The 24,677-nt window shown below is 53.0% G+C and overlaps 1 protein-coding gene across 2 annotated transcripts in view; it reads left to right on the plus strand.

Moving 5' to 3' along the window:
* SNX19 (sorting nexin 19) overlaps positions 1-24,677 on the plus strand; it is a 132,654-nt gene that overhangs the window by 101,221 nt on the left and 6,756 nt on the right. For both annotated transcript variants that reach the window (XR_005107784.1, XR_005107786.1), the window contains exon 14: positions 6,177-6,338. The gene's annotated coding sequence lies outside the window, so the exon portion shown is untranslated. The remainder of the gene's footprint in view (positions 1-6,176; positions 6,339-24,677) is intronic.

Consider the following 24,677-nt stretch of genomic DNA (forward strand, 5'->3'; position numbering starts at 1 on the left):
TTGATGGGAGGCACTGGGGTACCCAGATTTTCTCCGTGGCCACTCTGTGCATGATTGTGGCTTGTGCGTTGCTCCAGGGCTTGTTTTTTTAGGATGCCCCAAGCACAGGGAGAAGCGCTGCAAGGATGTACCTGGGCAAACGCTGCCCATAGCTCCTCCACGCCGAGGAAACTCCTGGTTGCAGTCAATTGCACAGAGTCCTGTGGCACTGGTGAAGGTCTTTATAAGTTTCTTTTTCTCCCAGATCTGGGGTCATCGTTTCCCAGGGGATCTTGCTGCCTCAAGTTTGCTCTTGGTGGTGTGCAAGCACAGGTAGATAGATGGATGGTGCCGCAGAATTGCAGCATCCGTCAGGCAGGGGAAGGGAGAGGGCTTTGGGGGAGGTGGAAGCAATTTTGTGGATGCCTTAAATTGCTGATAAAGGACATTAATGAGAGTAACGAGTATCTATAAGTTGAGGGATGCTGTGCTGCTCAGAAAGTCCGTGGGAGATTTCTGTCTGCTCTGGCGAGGGTTTTGGGGATAGCATCTTTGAAGTTCTTACTGATGTTACAGTATCTTTCAGGCTGTGTTGCTCTAACAGTAACAAAGCTGGAGTCCACACGTGCCATAACCACCCAGGCACCTCCCCTCCATCCTTTCCACCACCGTTTCCCCAAACCCAGCTGGTACCTTGCCCCTCCACCGGCTGCCTGCAGGATGAAGAAGCCCCTTCAGCTCTCCGAAGCATTTGGGGGCTTTCCTCAAGCAGAAATGACCTTTTCTCTACCTCTTCCCCCCACACCCCTGCCTGTAAAAGGCAATTGGTGCTGAAACTTCAAAACGCTTGGCACAAGGTTGGTATTTCTGCCGGGCAGCTTCCCTCAGCTTTTCTGATCTCAAGCAAATAAATAAGGCAAGAACTTCACAAGGACAGGGAAAGCAGCAGAGGTGATGGTGCTGTTCCTGTTGGAAAGCTGGCATTCCCCACTTCTGCTAAATGAGGTTCAGAGAGGCCATCTGGTACATGTATTTCTAATCTCATCATTTTATTTCACTTGATCAGGGTGGGGTTGGTTGGTTTTTTTTCATTCTTTCTTTTTGTCAGTCACTTGAGAACAGACTTATAAATAGACAAACTCTCCGACATGCCAGAAACTGGTGTTCAAAAACCCTCCCCACAAGTAATATAAGATAAGAAGTGTGTGGAAGGAGTTGCTGGTGCTGAAGTCACCCCGGGATATTTCTCTCCAGCCTCCCCCGGTCCCTGCTCCGGTCTCCGAGCCCTTCCCCGCAGGTGGCACTTGGCTTCGGGGCAGTTGTGCAGGGACACAGAGGGGTGACATCCAGCCCCACCTGGGGAGAGCAGGCTGAGCTGGGCAGGGATGTGTCTTGGAGCAGCGTATGAAGGGTGGTTACAGCCGGAGCATTTTCAGCTGTTGGGAAAAAGGCTGTAAAATACGATTCCCACCATAAGCAGCCCTCTGGGTTCAGAGTAGATCAAATTGGGTATTTTGCCTCTGGCAGAAACCAAAACCTGATGTGCCAGAGGATGGTAAAGCCCACAACTAATCCCTTTAATTGTTTAATAACACAGCCAGCAAGGAAATGTTTTCTGATCCCGTTAATCTTTGCTGTGAAAGAAAAGCTTTTGTAACTGTATCCGTAGCTAGTAAAACCCCCAGTTATTCCCATAGTCTCAATACGCAGCCTTCCTCCGGCCACCGCCCTGCGCAGAGCCTGCCGCAGCACCTCCAGCAGGTTAACGGGAAAGAAGGATTTGAAAAATAAAAATAAAAAAATAACGAGGTGAAGCATAAGGCCAGCCGAGGTCTGGCTCGGCAAGAGATGGGAGCGGGGTGACTGTGGGCACGCGGCGGGGCGAGGCAAAGGGGCTGCACCCTGATTCAGGGGATGCTACAGGGGGCTGCCTGGCTCCCTGCCGGGGTTTTTAGCCCCTCTGGTTTCCCCAGCCCCATATTTCATACAAAGGGGAAGAGGGGAAAAGCTCAGAGGCAGGGAGAGAGGGTGTTTCTGGTATTGAGCAGTGGTGCGGTGCTATTTCTCTCGGCAGCTGACAGTGTAAATGCATTTCCTGGCAGGCAGCTCGCTCTGTATTAAAATTCTTGATGAAGATTATTAAAGTGTGTTTATGAAAAGCCTGCGAGTGCTTCTTGGCCTCCAACCTGCCTTTTTAAAATGAGATGTTTGGGTGCGGGCTGAGTGCTCGTGGGTTATTAAAACCAGCCTGTCCAAACCCACCCGCTCCATTGGCAAAGTGCAGTATCTGTAGCAACCGGGCCGGTCCCAGCCTCCTCTAGCTGGGGACCGGAGTGGGCTGACTGCGGCTGGTGCATCCCATAACCCTTCCCCAAAAGCTTGCCACAGATAGATTTGATATCTTTGTTGCAGACTAGCTCACGTCCTCCCTGGCCCGGGCTGGGGGTGGAGCGGGGTGCAGAGGGATGCTTGGGAGCCACAGTGCTGCGTTGAAGCCCTGATGGGGGCTGGGGGGGGGAGGGGGGGGCGTGGGGGTGGCTGCAGCGACCAGCCCTCCATTGGTGCTGGCAAAGCTTTTGGGAGACATTTCCACGCTGGAGACAGTGCCCTCGAATGTCACACACAGGCAAACATCCCACCGGCGATGCTGACACCGAGAGGTCCCTGTCACCCAGCGCCAGGTAACCACCAGCGTGTGCTGGGGGCCCAGCTACCACACACCCCTTGCACGCACACGTGTGCACAAATACCCACCCAGCTGCATGCACACGCTTGCACAACCCTGCAGCACGTGCCTCCTGCCACACGCACCCTCGGGCAGCAGCCTTGGCCTGGTGCCCCATTTCCCTCTCTATATGCTCTTCCCTTTCCAGCCTGAGGTAGGATTTTGAACGTGGGAGACCAGGTTGTCTATCTAAATATATGTCCTTACAAAAAAAAAAAAAAAAAAAAAAAGTTTCCAAGAACAATGGTGGAAGCAGCCCAAAAATGTGCTAAGAAGGATGAATGCATTAGGATTGGAGTCCAAGCAAAATATCAGAAGGGTGAATCAGAAAGAAGGAAGGGAAGGGGAAAAAATAATAGAAACGTATGGAGTTCTTAAAAAGCTATTTTTTCCTTTTAATGTTAATGGCAGCTTTTCAATTTGAGCTTTGAGTGCTGGAGAAATGTGTCAACTGCTCCTGCCCCGAGCCGTACTTTGTGGGGATGCAAAGGCATCGTTGCGGTGACACGTTCAAGCTGGTGTCAGTCCAGCCCCATTTAGAATCGTGGAACAGTTTGGGTTGAAAAGGACCTTTAAAGCTCATCTAGTCCAACCCCCTTGCAACGAGCAGCGACATCAATTAGACCAGGTTGCTCAGAGCCTCGTCCAACCTGACCTTGAATGTTTCCAGGGATGCAGCATCTTTCTGGGTAACCTGTGCCGGCGCCTCAGCACATCTCACCAGTGAAACCACAGGTTGGTCAGGCAGGACTTGGGCTGCCTTGTCCTCCATGTGCCTTGACACCGCTTCTAGAAGGATCTGTTCCATGATCTCCCCAGGTGCAGAGGTGGAGCTGACGGGTTGCTAGTCCCCAGGGTCCTCCTTTCAACCCTTTTTAAAAATGGGTGCAACGTTTCCCTTTTCCCACTCACCAGGGACTTCACCTGACTGCCGTGACTTTTCAAACATCACGGAGAGTGCCTTGGCAACTCCATCAGCCATTTCCCTCAGGACTCTGGGATGCAGCTCATCAGGTCCCATAGATCTAGGTGTGTTCGGGTTCCTTAGGTGGTCATGAACCTGATCTTCTCTTACAGTGCGAGGGATCTTGCTCCTCCAGTGCCCATCCTGCGGTCCACCCCCTCGAGAGGTATGGGACGATAGTTGCCAATGAAGACTGAGGGAAAAAACTCGTTGAGTACCTCAGCCTTCTCCTCATCTGTTGTTACCACTTGGCTCCTGGCTCTTCTCTGTAGGACTTCAGGTGTACCCAGCACGTCCCAGAGCACCAGGCAGAGAGCCCTCAGCAGCACCCAGTCCCTCTAACCTTGGCGTGTCATCCTACAGCTTGGCACGGCCAAGCCTGCTGTTATCCCCCTCTAGTTTAAATCTTTGTCAACAAGACCCGCTGGCTCTTGAGTGAAGACCCTCTTCCCCCTTTGAGAAAGGTGAATCCCATCTGATGCCAGCAAGCCTGGCCATCCCATTATCACAAAAACCAAATCTGTGGCAGGGACACCAGCCATGGAGCCATGTGTTAATAGACTGGGTCCCTCAGTTTCTTCTCATGTTGCTGCCCACAATGGGAAGGAGAGAGGGGAAAAATAAGCTGTGTTCCAGATTCCCTTACCAACCATCCCAAGGCCCTGAAGTCACTTCTGATCGCCATTGTGAAGATGTCTTTGCTGCTGTTATTAATTAAACACATTAATTTATGTTCTGCCCTTTCTTACAGCTTCCCCATCTCTATGCAGCACAATTATCTAGTGATGTTTGATTAGTGGGGCTAATTAGCCACCGCACCCATGGTTTAGGCTCCACGCCTCTGGTTTCGGCCCTAGCTCGCCAGTCCCTGTGACGTGCTGCTTGGAAATAAACTGATGGGAGTGTTTTACAGTAGTTTTTTTGAGGGGAGAAAAGCTGAGCCGCTTTGCAAATCTTCCTTCTGTAGGAAAATGGGAGATGGACCGTTGGGTGCCGCGTAGGAAAGGTGTTGGCTGGGCAGGTCAGTAGCCCAGCAGGATGATGCTGAGGTTGGAAACAGCATTTTCTGGAGCAGGGAAAGCCCTGTCCCCCCTGGAAATAGCATCTGTGCATCACACTGGGTTTAGGCTGGTTTGTTATAACTGGTTATAGCGTTTGGTGGTTGCTGCACCCTTGAGCATCGTCGTATGCGTCCTGGCGGATCTCTCTCCCCTAATTCAGCAGCATGCTTTGGGCAGGCTAAAACCAGGTTGTCTTCTGCCTTTCCTCTCCGGTTCCCTCCTTTCTTTGTTGTTTGATCTGTCCCTTCACTTTTCCTGCAGCTCAAACCCCTTTCCCATTTTATCAGAGCTTCCAGCCAAAAGAGGGTTGGTTGCGGAAGGCAGATGAAGAGGCCAGAAAAAAACCCACTGTAATAAAATCTTGGTTTTGATTGCATGAAACGGGAAGAAAAATCTGTTTTCCAGGCCAATCAGGACGGTGTGGTGGCTGCAGATGGAGGTGGGAGGAGAAGGGGAGATCAAGCCCAAATTCGTACTTACCCCTGGTGACTGCAACATCCGTCAGGGCTAAAGACAATCTGTGTCTCATTAATCATCTGATATAAACAGAGGGAGACTCACTGGAACAGAGCAGTGTCACTGGATGAATGGCCTGGAGTTGGAAAATAAACATTTCAAACTCTGCCTCAGCATTTATTTTTGCTAAATGCCTTCGCTGTGCCTGGGCGTTTTGCTAGCAGCGGGGTACCACTGCCCCAAATCCATCCCTGGGAGCGCGGCCGGAGCGTGGGCTTGTGATGCTGGGCAAGAAACGCACCCAACAGAAGTGCAAGAAAAATGTTGGAGCAGCCACGGTAGTAGCCTGTCCTGGGTGCTGTCGTGCTTTAGCTCCAAACTGGAGGGTTTCTCCTGCCCCGGGGGGCTGCGGAGGGGTTTCTCTTGGCAGTGCTTTGTTTTTTGGCAGGTGGGAAATGCAGCGGTGAGGCGGCACGGTTGGGCTGGCAGGCAGGATGCCTCTCCTCCCCTTGGTCCCACCAACCTGCGGTCAGTGGGGATCCAGGGGGGTGGCACTTGCAGACATCATTGGTGTGTCTCCATCAAATGCTCTCCATGTTCATGCCCCACTGGATTTGTTGTTTTTATTTCAAACCTCTTATGCCTCTTGTGTTTTGTTACACACCCACCCGCCCCCTCCCCTCTGCAGAAACCCACCAGGTGCAGTCTGGAATCCATGCTCACCCAAATATGCCTTTAATTCTGATTTATTAAGATGGTTATTGTATAGATGATTAGAAACATATTCTGGGGGATTTAACAGCCTCAGAACAGACATGTAGCCATTATAGAGCTGTTAATCCTTTATAAATATGTTTTTAATCATGCCAGTATTTAACATATGATAACTGTCCTATTAAACATAATATATAGCTGGCAGCCTTGTTATAAAGTATTGTAAGCTTTTTTTTTCCTTTTTTTTGTTTTTTTGTTTTTTTTTTTTTTTCTGCAGGCTCATTAACTTCTGCTGTTCGGGAGATACTAGCAAAACCACAAGTGGACGGGCTCAGCCCAGATACCCAACACTTCCACATCCCGTGAGGAATTTGGCTGGTGCTTGAACTTGCTGTATGAGGATCTTCACCAGGAGAGGACTTTGCTGAGACCCCAGCAGGTGAGTGGCTTTTGCTCCGGCCGTGGACCTGCTACCTGCTGACTTTTAGCATCACTCAGTGCACCTTGTCCCACCTTTGCCAAGCTGTCTGTTCAAGTTGTCAGAACAGCAAGGCAACATGTATAAAGCCATGTCAGCCCTTACAACTTCAGTAGCTGGGCGAGCTCAGCTAAAATAGACTCTTTATATCTCTGCGTGCACAGCAAAAGCAGTATTTCCAGCTGCAAACCAGGAGCTTTGCAGAAGCACACAAAATGTGTGCATGCTAGTGCATGGGCAGCGTAGCGGGTGGTACGTGTACCCCCTCCCATGTATCTGCTCTGACGTCAGGAAGAGTAAATTCCATTAGCAATGATATTTTGGGCCTTACAGTTCTGGTGGTGAGAAGAAAACAAGCACCCCCCGGCTACGCTCGGTTGGAAAATAAATGACATAACCTGGGCTGGCTTTTCATGTGCCTTCTGCCTTGACATGCCATCCAGCTTGGTTCCTATCCAGCTGACCAGCCATTCCCAAGGCTGGGCTGGTTACAGGAGAAGACAGGTTGAGAAGGGGAAAAATTTCCACTAAATTAAATTATTTTAGCTGGAAAAATAAACTCTCACCGCAGCTTGAAGCAGATGCCTGCCCGGTGCCTCCCCTGCTTAGCATGAGGTGCTGCCATGCAGCAGGAGGACTCGCTCCCAACCAAACTGCTCCGTGCCGAGCCAGGGAAAGGCAGATGTGTGAGACCCACCTCGCTCCCCTGACACCCCCTTGGCGCTGTCCCCCAGCGTGCCACTCGTGCGATGTGGTCCTCAGGGCTGAATAACCCAAGCTCCGTGGGGATGGGGCAGCAGCCCTTTGCCTTTCGGACTGCTTGCAGCCTGGCGTGAAGCCATCGCTCCCGTGCTGCCGGCTACGGGCCAAGGGCTGCGGCAGCCCTGTCTGACCCCCTTTTGTGGCTCTTTTCTCTCTGGGTCTCCAAACCGATGTTTTTGTCCCCGACACCGCGCTGCCTCACTACCCCCAGCCCCCTTGGCCGAGGGGGAGCCGTCAGGGCAGAACAAGGGGCTATTCTTTGTGGAGAACAGTGGGGGATCTCATAATGGGGTGGCTGGCCCTCAGCCATCACCCACCACTGCCCTCCACACCTAGGTCACGTCTGGGCGCTGGCATTTATCAGGACAGGGCTGCGTCAGGCACCGCCAGTGGATTTGCACAGGAGGATGGGGAGACGGAGTCGGTGCTCAGGCATCACTGGCAGCAGCCGGGGGGTGGCCTCTGTGTCTGCAGAGGGGTCCCGGGCTCAGCATTTGAGCACAGCCAATGTCGGATATGGAATTTTTAACGTGTTATCTTAAAACTGATGCATTTGTGTGTTTCGGAGGGGGGGAGTAGCGTGGGCTGGTGGCTTGTTGCTGAGAGTGCAAGTGAACCATCCCGCTGGACCCTTCTCCAGCAGCACTGCAAGCCCAGAAGCAGCCAGGCCAGTGAGGGTTAAGGGACAGAGTTACTTCCAGCTGGCTTTGCAGTGTCCCCCTCACTCTCCATGGCAGCTGGGAGCCCTGCAGCCCCATGTGCTGGTGCTTGGAGCGGGCGCTGTTTGTTTTGGATGGAGGCAGGCTTTGTCTGCAGAGCCGCCGGCCAGTTTTCCGCAGCCCACCTTATAAACTTTCCCAGCCTCGGCGTTCGTCGCACCCAGCAGCTACCTGGGCTGCCGGCACGGCCAAATATTCTCATCGCCAGGTGCTATTTCCATGCCTGACCTCCCCGCAGTGGCAGATGTCGATGTGTGGGTGGGATGCTTGCAGGGCTGGAGAGACCTGCCACCCCCATCCCGTCTTCCCGTGATCCCATCCAGCGCGGCTGTTTCCACTGCAGCCCTGGCTCACCCTTTCCGTGAGATATTTCCCCACTTTGCTTCGTGTATCCTCTGCAAGGTGATGAGCTCCGGCTGCAATGCTCCACAGTGGTCACGGCACGGAGCACGGTGGGTACCAGGAGCCTGGGGAGGATGCAGGAGGTTGCAGGAGCAAGTGAGGATGCCCAAGAGTTGCTGTGGGCAACGTGGAAAGAAAAGGGGGGAAAAAAATCAGGTCTTTGACTAAATCCAGCTAAGGACGGCAGTTCTCTCCATCTGCACAGACCTTTTCCTCCGTGAAATGTTGTGTCTTCACTTTATAAAAATGAGAATGTTCATTTTGCGTGGCTGAAATCCCAGAAGGAACAAGGTCTGGGGGAAGGGGGGAGCTGAGTGAAGCAGGGCTGTCCCAGTAGTTCCAGGCTGGGGCAGTTACTGGCTCCCCAGTCTCCTGTGGCTATCAAAGACTACCTTTGGGCTAGTGCTGGGCTCTGCTGGGGGGAAGACCCTGTCTGTGGGAGGACCTGGGTCAGGGCTAGGAGGCACTGTGCAGGAAGGGCTGGGAACAGCTGACGGGCAGCCTTAGCAAACCTCTGCGCTTTTTTTATTTGGGTTTTTTCCTTCTTTCCTGTTAGAAAAAGCTCATCTGGGGAGTTTTTCCTGCCAGCCTTCCTCTGCGCTGCAGGAAGGCCAAGCAGCAACTTCCCTGAGGGTGGCCAATTTTCCTTAGCCGCTTCCCAGGGGATTTCTCCCCCATTCCTTTGAAACTCTTCTCCCTGCCCGAGCAGCTGTCGAGCAGGGATGGTGCGGGGCCAGGTCGCCCCACGGAGCTCTCCCAGCCCTCGGCAGCAATAAAGCTGTCGGCAGAGGCGGCGGTTGGGCCGTGTGCTGGAGATGCGCTTAGGGGAGGCTGAGCTGCCGGCTCGACCCAGCTTCCCTTCGCTCGCCGCCTGTCTCGCCCTCCATCGCTGCCGGCATGTGCCAGGAGACAAAGCTGGCGCCTCTCCCGCCGGCGAAGCAGCAAAGCCGTCAGCCAAGACGTCTGGTGAGAAGGAAGAGGCTGTCTGCGAGCGCCGAGGGAAGCCCTCCGCCGACCCTCTCTGCTCCATCTAGCTTCTCGCCCGCTTTCGCACAGCCAGGAGGGAGCTGCCTGAGGCTCCGTCGGGATCTCTGCGGCCATCTGGAAGGGAACCGATGGGATCGACAGCCCTGATGCAGCGCACGTGCTGGAGATGAGTTCACTCCTTCCCAACGCGTAGGCTCGTCCTTGCTTCGTGCATGGGGAAACTGAGGCAGGAGAGTGCTGGAGCTGGTGCACCAGGATCCTCAGGTCTCCCCTGAGGACTGCCTGCCAGCAGGAAGCTGAGGGTTTTAATAAGGACTTTCCATCCTGTCCAAAATTCAAAATTTTCTGACTGTTGGCATTGTCTTTAAATTTAGACGTTTGGAGTTTCACCGAAAAAGAAATATTCGCAAGAGGAAATATTTCCTTTTGTCTTTACAAATAAGATGGAATATGAGAGAGGAATCAGGGCACAGCACAGCACTAACCCTCCTGAAATGCGATGCTTTCGTAATCCTGAATAGGTGTTTTCATCAAATTGAAACATGCCTGCAAAATTCTGTCTGGCAAAACTCTATTCAGCTGGAAAAACACTGTCTCTCTTTCTTTCCCTTCCAGTTATCTCTCTAGACCTCATACAAAGTCTTATTTATTTGCTCCCTTTTCAGATGGTCTTCACTTCTCCATCTCTAGGCATCCACAAATCATGATTTGCCTCTCTAGCATCAGGGACTCGCTGAGAAAACATGAAGGACTTTCTTTTTTAATTTCCCTTTTGTTGCTCCTGTTCCTTCTGATCCACTCTTGGATGTCTCTGAGCTTTTCAGTGAGTCTCGGAGCTAGAAACATGGTTTCTTCGATGGCACTTGAGAAGCTAATGAAATTATTCAGCCCTGGCACACGAAATCAAGCATCCGTTCGATACCTTTGGATTTATCAGCGCTGCGGCAGGGATGTCTGTGCATAGGGTTGTAGGACAGCAGCAAGAAGTTGGTGTAACCCCAAAACTGTACAGTCTGTGGGTTTGGGGTCTGTTATGGGTGTCTCTACGTAGTCCTTCAGGCTCGGAGCGCCTGTGGGCTGAGGTTTATGAGCAATCCTGTGGATGCCTTTGGGAAAGGTAGAGGGGGGGTGGCTGGAAAAGCATCTCTGGGGGTGCAGAGACGATGCACACCTGCGGTCTGTACCTGTACCAGGCGCTCCTGGGAGGCGTGTGAAGGGATGGAGACAGTCGCATGCAGGGAAGCAGCTCCCTGCCTCCTGTCCTGGGACATGGGGGTGGGCGTTTGGGACCTTTCTGCTTTAGTCCCTGTCTCCCATGCTATTTCTGTTCATCCTGGTACTCAGGGAAAGCAGGGGTCAGGAGAAGCCGTGTCCCTTTGCAGTGTCACCAGGGGGCTTGCTGAGGGATAAAGAGGTATTTCTGAACTTAACTGCTCGTTGGAAGCTCCAGGCTGACTTTCTCACGGGAAGAGCGGACTTGGCCCCTCTGAACAGGCCCAGGCCTCCAAATTACCCCCTGCCTGCGTGTATTTGTGCATGTGCAATCTCCCAGGCATCTCTTCCCCCATGGCACATGCTCTGGCTGAGCCCCTGCTGTCCATCCCCGTGGCCTCGGGTACGGCGGTGATGGGGCGCGGTGGGTTATTAGGAGGGGTGTCCAGCAGCGCGCTGGGGGCTGTGTGACTTCACGTTTCCCTTCCAAGGCGGAGGATGCTTGTTCAGTCAGCAGTCCAGCGAACCCAACAGCCCCCCAGGCCAGCTTGCAGCTCAACTGGAAATAGATATGGTCCCCATCCCGCCCTCGTGTTGTTGTTGGCAGGCGGGCTCGGAGGCCTCCAGGTTGGGTCTGTCAAGAGCACAAGCGAAGGAAAATTGTTCTCATCTGAATAAACATGATCAGCTGCTGCCAGCAACTCCAGTGCCCCAGCAAAGGATTCACATGGCCAGGCATTTTCTCCGGTCTGGGTAACTGGTTTGACTGGCAGGTCAGGATTTGTGTCTCTTTAGTGGGTGTTTGCAGGGGATGTTGCGTTGCTCGTCCTCCCGCCAGCTCCTAAGTGATGGAGTTGGGTGGGGGCAGGCACCTTCGAGCGTTGCTCTTCTCCAGGGACCACCTAATTGCCTCTGATGCAGGGGAGCTTTCTGCAGACGTAGTTGCACTTGGCCAAACGATGGGAGAACAGGCGCTCAGAGCAGGAGGAGGTGACATGTCAGGGCTGCTGATGCTGGAGCGACAATACTGCAGCCAGCACCAGCTTTGCCTTTTCGACCCATTTGCAGCAGTTTGCTGCTTTGGCTTCGTATCGGATTAATCAGTGTCTGTCTGTGTGCAGGCTCATGTGTTGGCTGCCGGCTCTGCGGAGGTGAGCTGCTGACGGACAGTATCCTGCAGAGCCAGCTGCACCCTGCTGAGCTCACACCAGGTAGTAACCGATGTGTAACTCTCTCCAAACGCTGTCACTTTTGGCCCTTCTCTACGTGTCACCAAAAGCCAGCTCACATGGTGCTGATGGGACCTGTTCTCTATAGCCTCAGGCAGGGGATGCAGTACGGCGTGTGTCACCATTGCGGAGCTGCGTTGCAAAACCATCTGCTCGAATATCTGTTCACAGCAGATAAAACTGTGGCTTCCCCCACCACGGGGCTCTGCAAGGAGGACGTGGGTTTTCCCAGAGCTGCAGAACGTGACCGTGCTGCGAGCTGGGCGATCCTGGCGAATGTGCTAACTCCCCATCACCCAGCCAACCTAAACAGGACCAAGTGACCCAGTGCTATATATTATCTTATATCTCCTCTTCACTGATGCAGGCCCTGGGGCTGGTGTCTGCTGCAGAGGAATTTCTCTGCCCTGAGCAGGGGGCGGCTCTGGACCCCCAGGGGATCTGCCTGGTTGTTTGGGGAGGAAAATATCCTCGCTCTGTCTTGGCCGGATAACAGAACACGGACTCGTGCTTCTTTGTGTGCGCTGTGAGCATCACCAGTGTGAGACGGGCCTGTCTCCATCAGTACCGGCCGTGCTCAGCCCCGCTTGGGTTTGTTGCATGGTGGCTGTTTTAATGAGAAACCTGCCCTAAAAAAACCTGCCTGGCTGCGACTCAAACCAGCCCTTACGCTCTGCTTAGGAGAGTCTCGTATAGCTTCGATCTGTTCCTAATTGCCACGAAGCAAGCCAAACCCCACCTGCTTCCTACCACCCACGGGCAGGCCACCAGGCCCACTTTGCCTGGTGAACTGCACAGGTTTTGACTCGCCTCTTATTGCTACCGTCTCCTCCAAGACATTTCCAAAGCCTCTGACCAAAAAAACGTTCGGAAACCTCCCTGGAGTGGGAGCCTTGAGCACTCAAGGCATGAAGGATGGCGGTCGTTTTCTAACATCTCCATCTTTCTGGGTACCTCCTGGCACCAAGTGATGGAGGGGGCAAGAAAGCCTCAAAGCTACTTAAATTGTGAGGAATTTTTCCTCCTTTAAACCACAGTGCCCTGCACAGTGTGCATACCCCATCAGCACAAGGAAACAGTATCTGCGTTCTTCTTTTACTGCTCGCTCTCGATTTGGTGATTAAGAAAACGGGGGAGCTGGGGGCACTCATTCTTGACCTTGGGGAAAGCAGGAGGCTTGTAAAAACTCTGAGGTGCTGCAGGAATTACGAGGCAATTAAAAAAAATCAGGCCAGAGCTGGGACGACGTCAGTAAAACCTGGAGGAACTGATGTCAGCTCCGGGCAGGACGTGGGGACCGATGCCTCTGCCCTCTCCTCCCAGTGCTGAGCCCCTGGGGTTGGTGGTGCTGAGGCCTCATGCTTCCCACTGGCATGTAGCTGGAAATGCAGGAGATTGAAGAGATTTTGGGGCTGGATGGGCTCTTTTTACTTGGTGGATTCAGCTGACTTCAGTCCTTCCCCCACAAACGCAAGTCCTGTGTGAGCCCAGGCGGAGGGTGTTTTATGAATGTGAGATGAATAGCCACCAAAAAAGCAAAAATTAATATTGAAGACGTGAGGAGGGCTCCCAAAACACTTTTTTTTGGGGTGTCAGAGGCCCAGCTCTAAAGGGGAGCGTATTTTGCTCACGGCTGGATCAGAAGGATTAACCCCAGGGAAGCTGGGTTTTATTTATATAGGATTTTATCAAGACTCAGCTTGGGTTTCCTGACCTGGTAAGAACAAGAAGAGAGAAATTAGCTGGGCTCAACAGGAATTAACACGCTTTTTTTTTTTTCCATTTTCCATTTCTCATTATGATGACGATCACTTCCAGATCTGGGTCTTTCCAAGACTGGGGACTAATGTCCTCAGCTGGGGTTGCGGCTCAGGATTGTCAGGCTGGTGTTTGAATGTTTCTCTTCCGTGTAAGTGATTTCTCGTGCAAACCACTTGAGTTAAAAGTGCGTGGTGACAGGGAGCGAAGCCTGTTCTCTGCTTCCTCTTAGGAAAGTCCCAGAGAACCTTTGTCAAGCTCTTAGGCCATGGTGAGAGTGTTTGCTGACGTCCTCCGACCAGTTTTAAAACGGGAGGAGGCAAAAAAAAAAAAAAAAAAAAAAAAAAAGTCAGGGTTTTGGTCTGCATTTGCTATGCTCCCGTTCAGCAGGTTTGCTTAACTTTGGTCATTTATTTACTTGTCTGCACTGGAGTGCTGGCTGGATTGAAGCGATGCACGCATGTTTTTTTAGGGCGGATGAGGACTTAGAATAAAACACGGGGCTGGCCCGAATGTCCCGAGAGGGTCCTGGGGTGCGGCGCGAGCTCCCTGGGGTGTGGGCTCGGTTTGGCTGTGCGCCGCTCGGCAGCTGCATCCTTACTGTGTATCTCTTCCTCCGGGGAGAGGGAAGTGGATGCACTTCACATGAAGCAAAGTTACATAAACCGTGGGGGCCGATGGGGATAACTTGGAAATGAAACGGTCGGTCGGGCTGGCAGCCAGCCGGGGGTCGACTCGTGCCGTCGCTCTTAGGGACCGGGCTGTCTCGGAAGCAAAATGACTTCGGCGCCTACTAATGCGACAAAACCCACCAGTGCTCAGCTGCTGGGGAGAGCGGGGCTTTGGTGTTTGAGAGCAGGGCACCCCCAAAACAGAGGCAGACCAAACTGTGAAGGCGAGAACGAGCACAGCTCACTGCACCCGGTGCTCCCTGTTTCTGAAGCCCTGGAAAGATTTCCATGGTGGAATTGCATTGCACCGCCCGTGTTGGGAAGGAGAGGGTCTGGGGTACGTGGCATGTGTGTCACTGCGGTGCCAGGCTGTTTTCCACACAGCTGGCTTGAAATCTTTGTCAAACGGCACATTTCATGCGGTTTTGTTGTTTAAGCTAAAAGCTGCTTTGGGGGATAAGTGTGTGGGGCTGGAGGTGGGAATTGAGGTGACGGCTGAACTGGGGAGGATACTGGTGGGGGCACAGAGGGGGACAGTGCCTCAGCCTCCCAGCTCAGTGCTCACTGCTTTTGGGGACAGGTCCTAGGAGACACCAGCCTGATGCTCAGGGCTCAAATAGCTGAGTGTGCCACCCCCAGCCGGCGTTGCACAAATGCTGTTACTGGAATTACCCCAGCAGAAAGCGAGCGAGCAGGACGCTTTGACCCCTCTGCGCTCCGCCAGCCTGGCTACGACTTCAAGGGAGCAAAGATCTTTTTGAGGGCTGGTGTTCACAGCGTCCCATGACTCTGCTGATTCCTGGCTGTAGAAATTAAAAGCCTGGAGGAAACGGTCTCCTCCAGCGTCCCGGCACAGGCTGATTCCGAGTTGGGGGGGGACGGGACGGGACAGGAAGCACAGGCTTGGTGTCAGGCTGCTCGATCCGCAGCTGCTGCAGCGAGCAATACTTCAAAGCCCAAACTCTTGCTTGGTTTGCACGTGTCTGCTGGGAGAGGCTGTCCTCCCAGCAAAAGCTCTGCTGGCTGGGATGGAGGGTGGGCACAGGACAGACCCTGAGCCTGAAAGCACCCAACCAGGACCACACAGACTCTTTTTTTGAGGTTTAGGAGTGCTCTGTGCATGGGGTCTGGCACCTCGCAAGCTCAGCACAGTAGCCCTGGGGAGCAGATCCTCACGCTGTAGGGGCCATGTGGGCACCGGTCCCTTGCCCCAGGCCAGTCCTGCCTTTTGCAGCTTCATTTTTATGGGCAGCGAGGCCTGAGAGCAGCTCATTACCTTCCCTGCTTGCTCAGGTTATATTTGCTGGCTTTTCCCTCCCTATAAAACAAGAATGCAGAAGCACAGGCTCGTGCTGGGGGAGCAGCTTAGGGGGCTGGAGGGCGGCAACCCTCGCAGGGAGGTTTTGCTGCATCTGCTGCAGGGAGCAAACCTTTCCCTGCCCTTAGCAGCCCGTCGAAGGAAAGGGACATTGCACAGGGTCCCAGCGAGCAGAGAGCCAAGCCAGGGAGCGGAGGGCTCTTCCCCTGGGTTTTTCCCCTCCCGGATACCACAGATGCCATGTCTGGGTTATCCACATACCCTGACAGGTTGTTGGCTTTGAGATAAAACTCAGAAGCCCTTTAGCAAAAGGATTTGCTCCATCCATTTTTCAGAGATGGGATGCCCTCGCTGTCTAAGGCGCAGACAGGAGTTTATCCTGTGCCCTTAATGTCCCTGAGCTTTTCCCACTTGTCTGTGACGCTTTGCCTTCCTGGCCGGAGGTGATGGCTCCGGAGTGCAGCACTCCACTCTCTTATCTGCCCGCCCTGTCTGGTTCCCCCGCTGCCAGCTCCAGATCAAACACAAGGAAGCCAAGGATCCGGGCTATCACCGCTCTCCTGGGAAGCAGATAGCAAACAAAAAAAAAAAAGACATTCACAGCTCTAACGGCAGCACATCTGGTGGGGAGGGAGGATTTTGCTTCCTGGGGGACAGCCCCCCATCCTCTCCCCATCTTCCAGAGGGGCAGGTGCTCCCCATCTCTGTTGCCTTCAGGTTTGGGATACCCCCCAGGTAGGACGTCTCCGATGAGCTGAGCTTTCAGAGCTTCGGGAAGAAGCACTGGCAAAGGCAGCTCGCCGGTCACCCTCCCAGGCTGGCACTTGGCTGCCAAAAAAACGGTGCAACAAGCCCCAGGAGCCCTCGCAAAGAGCAGCTGCCTCCTCCAAGAGCAACAGGCAGGAGGTTTCTCGGTGGGACCCGCTGCCACCCGCATCTGCCTGCATCCCATGGCGGTGGTCCTCACACGGCAAAGCAATAGGGACACAGATGTTGGGTATTAAATGCCAACAGCCGCGCTCAGCTGTTCTCCCAGGCTTTGGCTGTGGTAGGAATTAAAGCCCTGCCTTGAACAGCCCTACCAAGCACATTCCCATCCCTGTGTAACCGCTCACGTATCCCTGTAACCCCCTTTACAGCAAAACACCTTGTGGGCAGTCAGCAGGGAAGGGAAGGTTTCTGCTGATCAATGCTCCCATAATCACTTCTGGCTTGATTAATACATTTTACCTGTCTCCTCCTCCTCGGAACCCATCTGAGAGCCAAGCTGTGATTTTACCCTTGAGAGAACCTCAGGTTTTTGCCCGTTCTGAGGGACTGCATTAAAATGTAAGGCCTTAATGAGAATGATACGGCTGCAGCAAAGAAATCCAGCCTCGCTGCTGTGTTTCCTGAATGATTTTCATCCCGCTTGATGGTATCAGATCAGCGGGTGGTTGGGTTTTTTTTTTCTGGTTTATGAATGAATGTGATCCTTTTGCAGAAAGGGAAGTGTCAGCTTGGATGCTTTCGTCCTCAGATTTTTCGTGATCATTAATAAAGCCTGCAGTGCTTTCAGTGAGTGCAAGCCAAAGGTTTGGGATGTAACAGCTTCCTAGTGGAAAAAGTGAGTTCCTTCCAAATCAGAAGGCTTTTTGCAAAAAAGACACCTTGTTTCTGATATCTTCTTTTCACTTTATTTCCAGCACTTCGTTTAGCCCCTGGGGGGGGGCGGGAAGCCAGTGTGAAGTATTGTCAGAGGTCATTTGCCTTGGTTTAGGTGAGATTTTGTATTCAGGTATGTATTTATAATAGAGCTGCCGACTTCTGGCACGTGATAAGATACTGAGAGGAAACGTTTCTGCCTGGTTAAGAGGGAACAACAACCGGGTGCTGCCCAAATGGGGCACTGCAGCTGCTTGTAGCTGAAGCAGAAGATGCTGTGAACGCCGATTAGAGCCAGGCTGTTCCCAAAGCGGGTGAGCACCCCCAGAGATTTGCCATGTCCCCCTTGTCACCCCGAGCCTGGGACATGCAGGAGGTGGGAGTACCCGGAGAGGGTGCAGGAGTGGCTCAAAGGGAGAAGCCACGTTCTGCATCGCGCCCGCAGGAGTGACACTCCTGTCCGTGAACTCGTTGCAGTGGCTTGTCTCTACCTTGTGATGAATCCCAGATGATTTCTCAGCCCGAGTTGTACAGTCACTCGTGTTAGATTATCAACTGGAACTTTTACAGGCTGTATGTGGGGTTTGCGGCTTCCTTTCCCTCTCTCTGTCTCCAAAGTCCACGATTAATAAATCATCCTCTAGCCCAAGCTGAGTCTTGCTGTTTTAACTAGCTTATTTTTTTGCTGATAAGCTGGACTTTGAATTCTTCCCAAGATCACGGGTTGGGGCCAGTAATATCACGAAGCAGAGACTGTTAATCATGATATATCACATGCCAATGGCAACAGCATCAAGCACTCGCTGCGAGCAGCGCGTTTTCCTTATATCAGCATTTACAGGCAGAGCACTTGTATCTCACAGAGTTGGTGGGAGGGAAGAGTCGGGGCTCCCACCAGATATTAATTAGGTTTATTATCGGAGCCAACTCAACAGAATTGCAGGGCAGAGCTCTAAGTAATGTAAGGGGGAAATGGACACTGATGGCAGGAAAATGTTGCAGTGTGTACCTATTTCTTACACTGTATTCTACTCTTGCACCGTCTTCTGTCCAAAGGGACCCAAATCCCCCCAAGGATGGGACTGAAGGGTGGACCAAAGCCCAGACAGAACCTGCTACACCTTCTTGTTGTTTCATATTCTTCTTGCCCACCACCCTGTCAGCACATAAATTTCTTTTCCTTGACAGCTCCAGGCAAACACAGTACATTTTCAGATCCATCATGGTCTGATCCTTGTTCTCCCAGGCAGTGCCCGAGCTCCAATCCCAGTATCACTGGTGACCTTGGCCAACTGCTCCCATGGCTGTGCTGCTCTGTGGAGGTGTCTGCTGAGCCCTCCTTCTCCTCCAAGCCAGCTCCATAGAGAGGGAGGTCTTCAAGTTGTGTTCCTGTAGGATTAACCCTGCAAAGACCAGTGTGGCACACAGTGTCGGTCACCCTTATCAGAAGAGGGACCAACCCAGCTCTAGATAGAGCGGCTGAGGGGTTTGCACCCAGCAGGCTTTACTGGTGGGAGGTGGAGGCATGTCATGTGTGAACAGCCTATGGAAAGAACGGATTAATCAAGATTAAACGTAATCCTGATGAGAGCAGCCAGGAGGGCCGGTCAGGAGCCATAAGACACGTGCATGGGGTCGTGGTTACCAGCCCTGCTCTCCCTCTGCTAACGCCTGGTACCAAGCATTCCCCTCCACCCCGATCTATCTTTGGGCTGGCTGTGAACCCCCAGCCTGACTCATCCTCCCAGCTTAGCCAAAAAAAAACATCCCTTCAGTCCCAGCATCCCCCAGAGAAGTGCCTCGGTGCTGGCTGGTGGTGGCACATCTTTTATCTCGCTTGGCCTGGCAGCCCATGAATTCCTGCTCCTTTGCAATGGGGGTGGGTGAGGGACGGAGCATCGTCCTCAGTGCCCCTCTGCTTAGGAGGCAGCTCCCAGTGTCACAGGGATCAATCAGTTTGCTGTGTTGGGAAAATCTTGCTGCTCACCCAGCTGGGGTCTGGAGATCAGCCAGGGTCCATCCATGCCTCCGTGGGAAGGCAAGATGGGAAGACACGGTGAAGGCACGCTCAGGGCTTTGCGATCTTCATGGGAATTTGTCTCGCTTTCCCTTTTTTTTCCTTTTGTGGGGAGGGATATTTTAAACCGTAAGGATGCCATTTTTGTTTTTCTACCGTTCAGAAAGGTCAGTGGCTGGGAGCTGATGGCGTCTGCCCTGTCCTTGCTGTTCTTGCCAAACCTACCGGCCCATGCGGCACCAACACCTTCCCCTCGGCTACTTTTGCAGGAGATCAGTTTGGCTGGCCAAGGCTGGGACCACCTCAGAGGTGAGCTATGCTCCTCACCAATGAATCACGTTGGCAGGGATGTTGGCAGCATCCTCTGCGCCTCCGTGGGGTTTGCAGGGCCGATCCGGCTTGGTGAGCGCTGGCTTCCCTCCCGCCTCGCCTCGCTACAGCCATCACTTTGCGATTGAACTCCCAGGGTGAATCCCCCAAAGAGGGGGAGAGCTTCATCATGCATCTGCTGATGGATGGATGCATGTTTACCTTGGCCTTCACCGCTTTGTGGCTGCTGGATAGTTATCTGAGTGATGAATTCATCTGCGCAGGGACCCCCGAATTGTGGGGGCAGAGGGGAAGCATCTATTATAGCGGCTTGGCACAAGGGAGAAGGAATAGCAGAGGGGAGACAGGCCGTGGTTGGACATCAAAGCCGGCCTCTGCTTCCCTAGCCTATCTCCTAGATCTCATCTGGCCGTGGTGGAAGTGCAGGCATCTCGCTCATTAGAGGCTCGTGTGTCTGTCTGCAGGGAGAGAAGGGGATTTTTGAATTCCAGCTGTAATGGGCATATTACTTTCCTACTTGCCTGCCCTGTCAGGGATGATTTTTTCATGGGGTGGAGAGCCCCGCTGCAATCACGGGACACGCTTTGGCTGCGGGCCACCACGCTGCTGTGGGGAAATGTGGCAGGGCGCTTGGGTGTTGCAGCTTGGATCACATGCAGTGCCCAGGCGTGAGCATCCCCGGCTCCGTCCAGCTGTGGTGCTGAGCTGGGGCTGCTCCATGTCTCACGCGGAGCCAGCAGCTCGTGCGCTGTGCGGTGGCTGCTGCTGAGTTTGCAGATTCCAGCAGCGGGGAGAGGGGAAGAGCTGAGACCTGGAGCCTAATCGGTGGCACCTCCTCGTGCCTGCAGATGTGTCGGCGTGGGATGGTCGTAGGGGTTTGCACAGATCTGGTGGCGGGGTAAGGTGCAGAGCTGTGTGCAAGGAACTGTAAAACCCCCCTGAGAAAGTCGCCTGCTTAGGAGGTTTCCTTGCAGTGGGCACCAGGAGGTTAGCCTGCGCTCCGGGTCCTGCTTCCCCTAAACCACTTGGGCAGCTGCCTTCTCAGGGCTGCAAACCTTTTGCAGGATCGAGTGACCCAGCACAAACCAGGAGGTTCGCAGAGGGGGACCATGGGCTTTATATCCCGCTACGAGGGTCTATAAGGCACCAGGAGGTTCTCAGAGGGGGACCATGGGCTTTACATCCTGCTACGAGTGTCTACAAGGCACCAGCAGGTTTGCAGAGGGGGACCACGGACTTTACATCCCGCTACGAGTGTCTACAAGGCACCAAGAGGTTCTCAGAGGGAGACCACGGGCTTTACATCCCACTGTGAGGGTCTACAAGGCACCAGGAGGTTCTCAGAGGGGGACCACGGGCTTTACATCCTGCTACGAGTGTCTACAAGGCACCAGCAGGTTTGCAGAGGGGGACCACGGACTTTACATCCCACTACGAGGGTCTATAAGGCACCAGGAGGTTCTCAGACGGAGACCACGGGATTTACATCCCACTATGAAGGTCTACAAGGCACCAGGAGGTTCTCAGAGGGGAACCACAGGCTTTACATCCCATTACAAGGGTCTACAAGGCACCAGCGGCTCAGAGGACGTGTAGGCAGCGATCTCTCCGGCAGCTGATACCCAAATCCCCCTTAGCAGCAGCAGGATGGGTTTGAGATGGCTTTGGTTTAGAAAATAGATACCACGGTCTCTGACGGAAAGCTAGGTGGCATGAGTCCAGGGCAGGGATGCAGGGCCAAGCACCCCTGGGTGGTTACATCCCAAAGGTGCAGGTAGATGCGCAGAGTTATTTGCAAAGAGACCTGGACCCCTATTTGTGGTTGTGCTATATTGCTCTGAAAACAAGCCCCTTTTTTTGTATCTAAAGCCAGGAATCCCAAACTCTAGCAGCACCGCAAGCAGTCTGATAGGGGAGGTGTGGGGAACAGCTTCTTGCCTTGGTTTCTCTGAGCTGCGTGTCCCTGGGGCAGGCTGTGTGACAGCCAGGCTTGTCGGAGAGAACAGACGCCTCCATCGCCTCACCTCGTCCCTTTGCACTGACACATCGCAGGGCTGTCATCAGAAGGGGCAGCAGATCCACCTGGACCTTCTGGAAGTCACCTTGGTGGCCCAACGGTAGGGAAAAACGCTAAAAACAGGGTCATGTTGCTTCTTCTCCACATCCTCGAAGCGTTCCCCACGGAAGGGGACCTTTTGCCAGCATTGTGCAACGCTGGCTCACGTTTTCCTTGAACTTTAGTCCTGCTTTAATCTATGCCACAGTAACCCCCAGGGGGAAGAATGTTTCTGATTCCCGATTCCAGTTGCTATTAAAACCTTTCAGCTCTGTCCCAGGCCGTTGTTCTGTTGTTCTGTGTCCTGTCACCCGCGTTGTCCCCAGGGCAGGGGCAGCCGTGTACATGGATCAGCGAGTGGTCCTCCGTCGGAGCCAGCGCTCCCGTCTCCATCCCCGCGGGCTGCCAGCAAAGCGATTTTGCAGATGGGTTGTAAAATCAGCCTTGTCCCCATCGCTTATCGTCCCACAGAAAGCCGCGCTGAACTCTCAGATATTTGTTTGTTTGCTTGTTTTGGCAAGAAGAGAAAGGGTCAAATTTAAGTTTGGGGAAATGTATCCTGCGTCCTTCATCGTGGCTCCGAGTGGAAAAGCTGTTCCCCGCTTCCTCCCCTTATCAGTTAATTTAGAGGTTAATGTGGGAAAGGTAGTTGGCCAGCAGCAGGCACAGTCCATGTGTTAATCGTTATTGCTGCAGTTATTAATAGCCTGACTCTTGGGTAACATGTCTGGGCAGTGCCGGATCCGGGAATCACGGATTCTAGGAGCATGTGTCTGCTCACCCGGCTCTTTCGGGGGTGCGAGGTCTGCTTTCGGGGGGCTCTCCCTACCGCCACCCAGGTGCCTGTTTCTTCCGGGTGACGGTAGTTTGGCCGGCAGCTCCATTCCCGCGGGATTTGAGGGGGGGAGGGCAGCGTAAACCCACAGGCACCGGAGCAGGCAGGGGTGGAAACTTTCCACCTTTTTGTAAGATCGGGAGCAGGAGGGGAGAAAGCAGAAGGGGTTCACACTGGCAAGGAGGGCGTGGATGTGTTGCCCAGATTACAGCCATCCGGACCCTCACTCTTTCCAGGAAAGCCCATCTCTTACCACAGCCTTCCCAGGCCCCTTTTCATTGGAAATTACAATGAGCTGCCTGTAATAATCTCAGCTGGCTCTTTCCTGGAAGAAGGCTTTGCTGTCCCACCCTCTCACTGCCATTCCCCACCCCGGAGCGCTTCTTCCAGGGAAGCCTCCAGCTCTTCCAGGATCTCTCAAGAACCTCTGTTTCACATGAGGTCAGTCACCTGCAGCCCAGCGTCTATCCCAGCTGGAGCTGGGTGCTTTAGAGCAGCAGGGGATGCGGTACAGGCATTGGGACTGGGGTCTGGTTGGGGTTTTTTCCCCTCCTTAGCTGGTTGTGGGGTTTTTTTCAGATCCAGATATATGAACCCCACAGGGTCAAGCCGTCTCTGGGTGCTCGTGGGCGGTGGTAAAGCCGTGTTTGTGTTCCAGTTGAAGGGCTTGAAAGGGGACAAGGAAGGCAATTGAGGACCTTCATTTAATTGCCAGGACAGTTCTGGGTGTGGGCACAGGGTCCCTACTCAGAGCATCCTCGAGGTGGTAAAGCACTTCCTGCTCTGTCTCCAAAGCTTAGAGACAAAACCACAATTTTTAAGTTTCTTTAAGGCATCTACAGATGAGGCAAAGTCATTAAAGTGATGCAAACCAATTGAAATTACGCAAAGGCCCTTGGCAAACTTGCCCTCAGTTGGAGAAATCCTGATTCAGATCACTGGCCTTGAATCCTGTAGGCACCCTTGAAAAAGCTGGAAGAGACATTTGATCCAAAAAATCTATAAGGACTAAGTTTTGGTGGATTTACTTACTGAAATTCCATATTTACGTGTCACACGGTAAAGCAGGGTGCCTGTGTTCTGTAGCCTTGACTAGAAAAGTGGGAATTCAGCCTGGAGGAAAGCATCCACACGAATAAAAGCAGAAAATACAAGACCCCTACAAACCTCCCTCTGTATGTCTGAATTAACGCGTGCATCCCCTTCCTCCCCGACCCAGGAGCGACCACACTGCATCTCTTGTGTGCAGGGCCATCCTCTGCAGGGCAGGACACCCACCGGAGCGTGGTACCACCGTCTTGCCCGAGGCTGGGGATGGCCATTGTGGTCCGGACAATGATCACGGAGCATGAATGGAAAATGATCTCCTGTGTTGGGCTGACAACCAGCTCTCTGTTCCCCGGGCAAGTTCTCAGCTCCTGGGTGAAGGGAGCGCTCCCACCCCAGGCAATCCCCGCTTTGATCTTCTTGCTGGCTGCATTGCATTTTCTTACTGCTCCTGAATAATTCAGTACATTAAAAAAAAAAAAAATAGAGGCGAGGGAGAATATTCCTTTACAGCTTTATTTACTGGTTGCTTTTGAGGAGTCCCCCACAAAGCCTGCCTATAAGAGCATGGCAAGGAAACAGAGAGGAGGGAAAGCCCTCTGGTATACCCAGGCTGCCAGACGATGCTCGCACAAGACTCATGTTTACCCAAAACCATCTCAACCACCTCTTACAGCAGGGAGAGCCCAAATTCACCCTGAATGTACAGAGGACAGTGTGTTTTAGCACGTTCACATGCCACCTTTCGTGTGTTGTCAAGAGGCAGGGTATTAGTTGGGGAATACATGGGTACTGGGGCCTGTATATGATGATGGGAGCTCAGGACGAGGTTTTTTTCCTAGCTGATGCTATCCCAAAATTTATACAGACTCTGCTGCCTCCTTACCCAGCCTGCAAGCCCTGTATCTGCCTACATTGCATCCTGTGGTGGCACAGAGCAGGGAGCGACCGTGGGAGGGCAGCTGTAAAGAAAACTATCTGGCCTGTTTCTTTGCAAAATTGCCAGGAGGAAGGGGCTGGGAAGAAGGAGATCCGAGTCCTTTTCCACCTGGTCCCTGCGCGGGTCTCACATTGTCCATGTTTTGTTTTGGTTTTTTATTTCTGTTTCCCCACTGGTGCGGTCTGGTTGACCGGAGCGGGGCGCAGAAGGCTTTGGGGGAAATGGAGCGAGGATTTTTGCATGGCAAAATACATGTTATTGCCAGACCCCTTTTTTCAGTTTTTGTCTCTCTTTTTTTTTTTTTTTTTTTTTTTTAAATGTACTTTTGAGGATCGTCCAAACATAGAAGACTTTAACCCAAAAGGAATTTTAT

The sequence above is a fragment of the Falco rusticolus genome, chromosome 16, assembly GCF_015220075.1.
Source record: "Falco rusticolus isolate bFalRus1 chromosome 16, bFalRus1.pri, whole genome shotgun sequence".
Classification (NCBI taxonomy): Eukaryota; Metazoa; Chordata; class Aves; order Falconiformes; family Falconidae; genus Falco; species Falco rusticolus.